Raw genomic sequence first — 10,728 nt, forward strand, 5'->3', positions numbered from 1 at the left:
ACAAATGAAACGGTTTATGGAATTAAACCACTCTTTCAAAAGAAACGGTTTATGGGATTAAACCACTTATACAAAGGAAACGGTTTATGGGATTAAACCACTTTTACAAATGAAACGGTTTATGGGATTAAACCACTTTTACAAATGAAACGGTTTATGGAATTAAACTACATATCAAATGGAACTTAGTCATTCAATCTCTATAAACTAGTATAACATAAAAGACCTTTAGTGGTTAATTCTATAATTCCTTAGTTTTTACATCAGAGTTATACATAAGTAATATCCGATTGACAGTGAAATGTGTGACTTCCGCCTTACGTCCTGTTCCTTGTTTGGTTGTGGGCTTAGGGCAGATACACCCATTTAACTGTCCATTCGATATTGGGTTATATATAATCAGTATAAACTAAGTAATCACAAAGGGAAACTATTGAGGTTATCAGTTAATCACCTCAGGAAATATAGGATTTCCTGGAGAAACCAGTGAACTTATCCAAAGAACTTAGGGTATACTTAACAGAACTAAAATACTTATGAACTCACCAGCTTAAATGCTGATCTACTCTTTCCAAATAACTTGTATTCTCAGGAATCCAGTAGACAGGTACACTCCCGAAGTTTTTGAGAAGACTACCTAGTACAGTACCACGACTCTTGTCTTCTACTGTACCTACTTTGGTGTTTGAATATGTAATGTTTAAACACTTATGTAAAACTTATACTTATTAATGCAATGGTTGTTTGTACTTTGATTACTCTATTGCATGTGTTGTGATGCTTACCTAAAGTCCTCCGCCCCCGAACGTTTCCGCCGTTCTGGTTTGGGGGTGTTACAGATTGGTATCAGAGCAGTGTTTATAGTGAACTCAGTATATCAGTCATAAAAAATATACAACTATAAACCCATTGGGATAAAAACACTTTGACCAAGAGTTATACTTTAAGAATATAACAATATTTTGTAAAAGTATAAGTACATGCAGAGTATATATACTAGAATGAGTATCACAAGAAGAACAAAACAAAAGTATTTAGATGTTGGACATTGCAGTAAAACCTAAACAGTGACGTAATCATATCTGGGATCAATATAGCCTGATCAACTATATTCATTCGAGATATGACCAACACGTGTTTGGGGAGTGATTGTAGTGTTGCAACTGGTCTAAAACTTACCTAAGTATCAGAAGAATTCTAGAACCAAACATAAAGACGAAAATACTATGGGAGTATTTTAGGATGCTATAACAAGAAAACTGAAAACTTGTCAAGTTCTTATATCTAGAAGTCCAAGAATCAAACTCATAACTAAAATAACATGGAGGTATTTTACATACCTTTGGGGAAATGTCAAAAAGATCTTTTCTGATAAGTCTATAATTACTAAGTGGATACGTTAAGGTTATATATAGCCGAGATTTTATAGACTTAGAATATGTGATTTTCACTCTACTTCCTTTTCCTTGTTTGGATGTGGTTTTAGAGTAGGATTACTTATTCAAATGTCTATTTGATCTGGGTTATATATAATCGGTACACACCATGTGACTATAGGAGGACCAGGAAGGATCACCTTCGTAAAAATTTAAATTTACTCATAGATTCTTTGGACATTCTCATTCTCGTATACACCCGTTAGATAAACATAGTTACTCCAGCAATCAATAGAAGAGTCAAGGAGGATCTAACAGAATTTCATTAGGAGAATTCCAAGAAAGAAACATATGAGAAGTAAATAAACTATAGAAATCACTTAGTGCCCTTACCCTATTAAGGACACCAATGAGAGATTCGCATGAACTTCCGATATTCAAAATCTTCATTACGAGGTAATGGGGATCTGTGTCAGAATCGGAAGTAAGACAGCCCGAGAATTCAATATACCTACAGAGGAGAAGGACACCCTATAGATACTAAGGAGAGAACAAATCATTACCACCCAGAAAATAACAGAGAACAAAGGAAAACCACGTGTGATTCATGTGAAGTGTTCGAGCACCTTTTCATCTAAGTAATAACTAGTAAATCGGTTCAACTTAGTGAGTTAGTGATTTCATTACTCACATTAGGTTTTGAGTTTATCTTCTTTTCCGATCACGGCTAATAACAATAAATCAGATCACAAAATATTAATTGATAGTGATTACTTCTCAAATTCATAAGTCTATTTTATGTAGACACTGTTATGAATTATTTTCAAATATTTTCGAAAATTAGGAAACGATATCCACCAAACGAAGGTAACTTAGTTCGAATGATACTCGGTTCATAACCATTCTAGAAACTTATTTATGTTCCTTACCAGGACTGCATCATAGGGATGCAGGTCGAATCATTAAGAACAATATAACAAAACGAACGATTAATACATAGATACAAATGGTTAGAATACATCTAGAGACAACTATCGTCGCTCATGAGCTCATTTTCTTATCATGTAACAGAATCATGCCTCCAAAGAAACATAACCAACCCACCAGCGAAACACCAATCCTTCAAATAGATGCGACTACGTTTCAAGTTGCGGTCACAGCAGCTGTAGCAGCTGTCATGGCACACCTTAATGCTAACAATGCAAATGTTAGTAGTAATGCTATCGGTAACCCCGATCGTGGTGATGGCCAAGTACAGCACCGAGCACCTACTTGTAAGTACACCTTGAACTTTAAGCCCAATATCCTGAAACGAAAGTTTGAGGACAAGAAAGGGAGTTGTTCAACTCAAGGACCTAACAGAGGGCAACGAACTGGGGCAGTTAATACCCCCATCAGCCCTGTTATTCCAGTACCGACCAAGCCGTATTTAGGAAATCTCCCACACTGCAGCAAGTGCAACTACCATCATCATGGAGTTTGCCGAGAGCTGCATTGCAATAGATGCAACTTGAAGGGACATACCGCCCGCATCTGTAGAACTCTGGTTGAGTTCATCACTTCAACTACCAATGGTGGAACCATTCCCATATGTCACCTTTGTGGTGAAATAGGACATTACAAGAGGGACTGTCCAACAGATAAGAACGACGGGGGAGCAGGAGGATTTTGTTCCCAATACATGGGATAGCATCAAAGAACCCTGCTATATTTTGGTACGCTTCCAAACCCCGATAACTATCTATAATTATGATTACTCTTCCGTTCAAAATTAAATCACAACAACAATATAAAATTTGAAACCCTAACAGGTAAGCTATGATGACTTAGTGTAAACATAAGGGTCATTTATAATTGAGATTTATAGACTTAGAGTGAGTAATCCCGCCTCATTTCCTGTTCCTTGTTTGGTTGTGGATTTAGGGCAGGGTTGCTCAGTCAAAAGTCTTATCAATCTTAATTATACATGACTTGTATACACCAAGTGATTATAGAGAGACCTAGTAAGGATCGTTTCATGAAAGTTCATAATTTCAAATTATCAGAACCCTCGTATTGGTAGTACCCGCCAATTTCGAATCAAAAAGGGATTCGTAGTGATAACAACATAATAAAACCAGAAGCGCTGAAAACTTAGGTACATAGGATATCATTCTAGTAATCATTCCTCCCAGAACGACTTAATATCTATTTCATCGAGAAAATTCTGACATCCTCATTCGACATGGTTTGGCCTGGCCCTTACCATGTGAAAATTTTTATGCTGTATAAGAGAACTTTTTCCTTAATCAGCTGTAAGATGAAATTCTTCCAATCCATAACACAAACCCTTAGGTTGTCTCTCATTTCAAAACTTCAGAAGTACCCATGCGAAGAATACCACGCCATTCTAGCCTACTCAGTAGACAGGAAACTTCAAACGAAAAGCACCGAAGTAGTCATAGAAGTCAGTAACTACCGAAGTACCTCAATAGATCTCATAGGAAAATCATTGTACCGCAGGTCAAGTTCAAGAATAGAGACTAAGAACTCATTAAGTTAATCTATCGCTGCTAAGTGTATACACGAGAGTGGTATATAAGTTAGACTTAACAAGATTAAGGATGTGTGATTCCGCCCTATCTCCTGTTCCTTGTTTGGTTGTGGACCTGGGGCAGAGTCACCCATCCGAACGTTTTGTGAAATCTAAATTATATACGACTTGCATACACGAGGTAATGGTGGATGAGCCAAGTATGAGTCTGATCATGAACTTCGGAGCAAAAGCCAGCATCATGTATTCTACCAGGTGGAATTCAACATGAGACCACGACCATGGGTCGAGTTACTAAATGACTACGAATTCTAAATTCGTTATCATCTCGACAAACACAATATAGTAGCTGACACACTAAGTCGGAAAGAGTACCCAGGTCATAGTGCCAGTCATTGACTATGATAACCCTTTCAAATCTCTACACACAAAGTGAGGAAGCTCAACAGGAAGCCTTGAAACCTGAAAATGTGGCAAGTAGAGAAGATAACTAGAACGTGTGAGTGCACGGTATGCCAATATCTGTTATCTCCACTGAGATAATAGAATCATCTCCCAGTTCAGGCCGTCACTCAAAAATCTCTAGGAACCAAAGTAGTCATGATTCTATGGGATCGACTATGGTAAAGAATGGGATACCCATTTACCAATTAGTCGAGTCCTTTATCACGCTAGCATTTAAGTTGCTCCATTCAAAACCTTCTGTGATCAGAAGTGCAGATCCTATCTGCACTGGACTAAAGTAGGTAATATGCAACTAGCTAGAGATCCAATTTCCACACAGCACCCTCGTTGATCTGGAATTCATCCGAGAAACTACCAAAAACAAAATACGAATCAGGAAGCGCCATAAAGCTTCCAGAGTTAATCAGAGAAGCTACGGCTTTGATAAAAGAAAACCCTTGGAATTCCAGGATTGATGACCTTGTCATATGAAGGTCTCACTCAGGAAGGACAAGATGCGCTTGAGAAAGCGTGGAATACAAAATTCAAGGTACATAGGGCCATTTGAGATTCTTACCAGAATCGGTCTTGTACTTTTAAACTTAAACTACCACCAAAAACTTAATAACATTCACCCCATCTTTCACATATCTAATCCAAAGAGGTATCTATCCGATAAAACACTTGTTATTTCACTCGATGAAATCAAGTTAAATAAAAGTCTACACTCTGTAGTAGAACCAATGAAAACCATGGATAGGGAAATCTAAAGAACCACGCTAAGTCTCATCCCGTTAGTGAAGGTTCACTGGATTACAAACCAGGGACCTGAATTCACTTGGGAAGGAAAGATTAGACCTGATCCATGAGTATCACTTTAGACTTAATTTCGGGACGAAATTCCCTCTATGTGACACCAGTCAAATTTTGGTCAAAATAAATTGATCAATAATCGTAATTGGGATGAACCAAGTGGTAGAGTTTGTAACAAGGTTTCCAAAAACATAAAGAACAATAAAATCCGAGTTATAACGAAGAAGTTATGACCAATCGAAAATCCGCGATAAAACCGGCAAAACACTATTCAGTGTAAAAAGTGAATTTTCGATAAAAGGCTTTTTAGCCTTAACAATCTAAATGAAAGTTGTAGAATATGTTAAACCGAGAACGTTCATAAAAAGAACGTAAAAATCCGACTTCGTATGAGGAAGTTATGATTTTTCGAAGTTTCGGTTTAACAGTAGACAGCTAAAAATTCGAAATATAAATTGATCGATATTTATCTGACGCAACTTATACAAGAATCGAAGGTCTCGTCAAAAGTAGCACAACGGTAAAAAGACAGACGAAAACGGACGTCGGATGAAGAAGATATGAATTTTTAACGGATTTCCTGTCCCGGTTTGTTAAAAATAATAATATTAAAAATAAAGTCAAAATCAGCCAACGGAGTCTAAACGAAAGTCGTAGAGTATAATTTTACCTACACGTGCATATAAAGAACGCTAAAAACGGAGCTCGTATGTGAAAGTTATGATTTTCGCAAGTTTTTGGCACGAAAATCAAGAAAATCTTGAAAACTGGGCAAATTCGCATGAGTCAGCTTCGGACACGTCACCTCGCATGCGAGGCCTCCACGTGTTCGCTTCTCATTGGACCGCAGATGCGCATGTCACCTTCTGATTGGTCCGATGATGCCCTTGTCCGTCGCTGATTGGTCCGAATCCGAGGTCCGGTGGGCATCTGACGCGCCTCGCGTCCTAGGCGCCGTCTAAGACGGGTCGTAAGACGCCTAAACACGCGTGTCTAGACCTTCTTCGCATATCCGATGTGTGGCTGGTGACTCTTCTCTTCGGACTCGTGGCTCCCTGCGGACCGAACACGTAGCTTCCCTCCCTCGCTGCCACCTCGCAGATGACACCTCCCCCCTCGCCACCTGTCCTCCTCGGCCGAACCCCTATATAAAGGGTGCGAGCCTTCTCGGATGGAAGGACTTTTTCACCCCAAAAATCACCAAAATTGACATTTTCACCCCCCTCTACTTTCTCACGACCCCCCAAGGCCCCGGTATAGTGTCTCAAGCCCGAAGCAAGCCCCGGAGCCCCAAAATTCTCGAGAAGTTATCCTCTCTCCTGCCAAAACTCTGCCCGATTTGAGCCGGTTTTTCGTCAAACAAACTCTTTTCCGGGAAACGAAACGTTTCCCGAATCACCGCTTATCAAAGTGAGTTCATACCCCTATAAATTACATTTTTAATGGTTTTTAAATGCTTTTTAGGGGGGGGGGGGAATACAAGTTTAACACAATATTAAATTGTGTTAATAACTATATGTGATGATAATCACACAAAGGCTTTCCGTATGCTTTTAAGAATTACCAAATACTTCCAAAATGACTTAAAGTCATGTTAAATCTTTAAAGTCATGTAAACTTCGTTAAATTCTTTGAAAAATCTTTTATAAACTATTTCAATTTATAAATACCAAAATCATGTTTATATAATTATAAATATATAAATAAGATTTGAAGGGCTTAGGACTAATGAATTATCTTATTTCCTTTTCCTTGTTTGGATGTGGAATTAAGGTTGTGTTATTAGTCTGAAGGTCGTTGCCTTCTTAATTATATATATTATACATATATGAGTATAAAAGGTTACTCCTTTTGGTATCATTACCTTTGTATCAGGCTGAGCAAAGGTGTTCATCCATGAGAAATCATGCTAATCAGATAGAACATATAAATTATAATAGGTATAATTTATGATTCAGAACTAAATATACAAGTATGATTCACGACTGTATACTTTCCAAGGAAATTACCAGAATTCATTCACCTATACCAAGATATGTATAATACTTTTAATATATGAACAACATATTAAAGAAGTAAAGATACATAATATCGGGTTTGCATTAACAAAGGTACTATACAGAGTACCAGGGTTAGCAAACACGTGGTAATAATACATCTTACCAAGTTTGCATTAACAAAGGTACTATACATAGTACCAGGGTTAGCAAACACGAGGTAATAATACATCATACCGGGTTTGCATTAACAAAGGTACGATACAGAGTACCAGGGTTAGCAATCATGGGGTAATAATACATCGTAAATCTCGTTGAAACAATAAATTTGTGAGACCCTTCACGGTGTACTTATCTAAGTACGACTTTAAGTCCTGGCCTATTAACCAGAATCTATTGTAGGGAGAGCGTGAATTTATGTATAGATACATATGGGACTGACAATCCCGCACCTCTACTGTTCGCTACAGTTTGGCCGGCAGGCCTAGGGTGTTAAATATCTTACCGTTTCCGACGCCTGAAGAACGTCGCTGCAGGCATATCAGTCATATTAGTATGGTTAATAGAACTCACATGGATAAAACAACGAGTGAATTACTAAGTAATATTAAAATAGTAAGAAAAGATAATTACATCCATACTAAATATATCTTATGTACTTTTTACTTACAGTAAAAGCTACGTATCATGAAATCAAGTATGGTAAATATACTTGTACTTCTGGTTTTGAACATTTAAAACCACAAGGCAGTATTATGGATAATATAATATTTTCCAGGATTAAAACTAAGGTTTTTACTATAGAACAGATATAACTAAGAATACTTTTACAAATGAAACGGTTTATGGAATTAAACCACTCTTTCAAAAGAAACGGTTTATGGGATTAAACCACTTATACAAAGGAAACGGTTTATGGGATTAAACCACTTTTACAAATGAAACGGTTTATGGGATTAAACCACTTTTACAAATGAAACGGTTTATGGAATTAAACTACATATCAAATGGAACTTAGTCATTCAATCTCTGTAAACTAGTATAACATAAAAGACCTTTAGTGGTTAATTCTATAATTCCTTAGTTTTTACATCAAAGTTATACATAAGTAATATCTGATTGACAGTGAAATGTGTGACTTCCGCCTTACTTCCTGTTCCTTGTTTGGTTGTGGGCTTAGGGCAGATACACCCATTTAACTGTGCATTCGATATTGGGTTATATATAATCAGTATAAACTAAGTAATTACAGAGGGAAACTATTGAGGTTATCAGTTAATCACCTCAGGAAATATAGGATTTCCTGGAGAAACCAGTGAACTTATCCAAAGAACTTAGGGTATACTTAACAGAACTAAAATACTTATGAACTCACCAGCTTAAATGCTGATCTACTCTTTCCAAATAACTTGTATTCTCAGGAATCCAGTAGACAGGTACACTCCCGAAGTTTTTGAGAAGACTACCTAGTACAGTACCACGACTCTTGTCTTCTACTGTACCTACTTTGGTGTTTGAATATGTAATGTTTAAACACTTATGTAAAACTTATACTTATTAATGCAATGGTTGTTTGTACTTTGATTACTCTATTGCATGTGTTGTGATGCTTACCTAAAGTCCTCCGCCCCCGAACGTTTCCGCCGTTCTGGTTTGGGGGTGTGACAGATTGGTATGAGAGCAGTGTTTATAGTGAACTCAGTATATCAGTCATAAAAGATATACAACTATAAACCCATTGGGATAAAAACACTCTGACCAAGAGTTATACTTTAAGAATATAACAATATTTTGTAAAAGTATAAGTACATGCAAAGTATATATACTAGAATGAGTATCACAAGAAGAACAAAACAAAAGTATTTAGATGTTGGACATTGCAGTTCAACCTAAACAGTGACGTAATCATATTTGGGATCAATATAGCATGATCAACTATATTCATTCGATATATGACCAACACGTGTTTGGGGAGTGATTGTAGTGTTGCAACTGGTCTAAAACTTACCTAAGTATCAGAAGAATTCTAGAACCAAACATAAAGACTAAAATACTATGGGAGTATTTTAGGATGATATAACAAGAAAACTGAAAACTTGTCAAGTTCTTATATCTAGAAGTCCAAGAATCAAACTCATAACTAAAATAACATGGAGGTATTTTACATACCTTTGGGGAAATGTCAAAAAGATCTTTTCTGATAAGTCGAATTTTAGAACGCAAATAATATTTCCATATACATAATTTCCTTATGTTGAACCATTCCAACATAACATTCATATATATACTTGACTAAGTTTGATAAAAATCTCAATCTAAGCTTTTAGAATTGGGATGAAGTATAATTTCCTCTCCCTTAATTATAGCAAAACAACTTTCCAAACCCTGCAACTTTGCAAATTGAAACTTATGTTTTCTATAATTAACATTGCTAACTTGCAACACCTAACATAATGATCATGCTCCCACTAACATGATAATTATTTGCATAACACTTATGCTCCCACTAGCTTTGACATGTATCCAGAAATCAGCTGGACTTCTAGAAATCAATACTTATTGACTTTCTTACCAAAGTTCAGATTTCTTATACGAGATGCTTTAATAAAAGTTTTTCTAAGCTTCCCAAAATCATACAGCTTTCCTTAGATAGCTCACATGTGTGTCTAAACAATTATGAAGAGGGATGTCATAATCATAATGTTTAGACCTTTTTCCATTCTCACTAGTCCATGTTAGTGTGCCGGTTAACCACACACGCTCCACTAACGACTTTGAGAATGCAAATATCACAATTGCTATCTACTTAAAATCTACTTAGTGAAAGCGTTTCCTCACCATCATTTTCATGAATCGGAGAGAAACCTTATGACACTTAGATTTTTAGGGTGTATGTGTTCCTATCCATGTGAATTTGTCAAAACCATAATCACAAGACAAGGTTAGTGACAAATCTAAACTCATATGGACTAAACTTGTTTAATCTTAGTTTTCTTGCCATCCGGCAGCACAAGGGCCTACCATTGCTTCCAGGTTGTTATGCGAACAATTGAGAACTCATGGAACTCATATGCATAGTTAACTTTAACTGGAATGAGCACAAAAACAAGAATATGGCAACACGATAGGTTACAAACCTCAAGTAGCGTGCTAGTGGTAAACAATAGGTTTTATTCTTGATTAGTTCTTGAAATTTTTCAAGATCTTTAAAACTCCTACTGACCTCTTGACATGTATGTTTCTCTGTCAAGAACCATTCCTTAACGAAACAAATATTCAAGAGTTAGTGCGGATTCTTATCAAGAAAAACACTTCACACAATTGGTCTTAGTTGGTCTTTGTTTTATCCAAAACATCACAACTCACCAATTTCAAATGTACAAGAGTAGAAAACATTTTACTCTACATTTGATAAGTGTTTTAAACCTTCCTTAAGATTATGTCACTCAAGTTACAATCTTGGAGTATTACTCTAAGACTCAATTTTGGAACGAAGTATGATTCATCTTTTGATTTAACCATTTCAACAATTCACGATTCCTCTTTTTAGCTAAACAAATGCACC

This window comes from Lactuca virosa, chromosome 9 (genome assembly GCF_052849685.1).
Source record: "Lactuca virosa cultivar CGN04683 chromosome 9, Lactuca_virosa_CGN04683_v6, whole genome shotgun sequence".
NCBI lineage: Eukaryota > Viridiplantae > Streptophyta > Magnoliopsida > Asterales > Asteraceae > Lactuca > Lactuca virosa.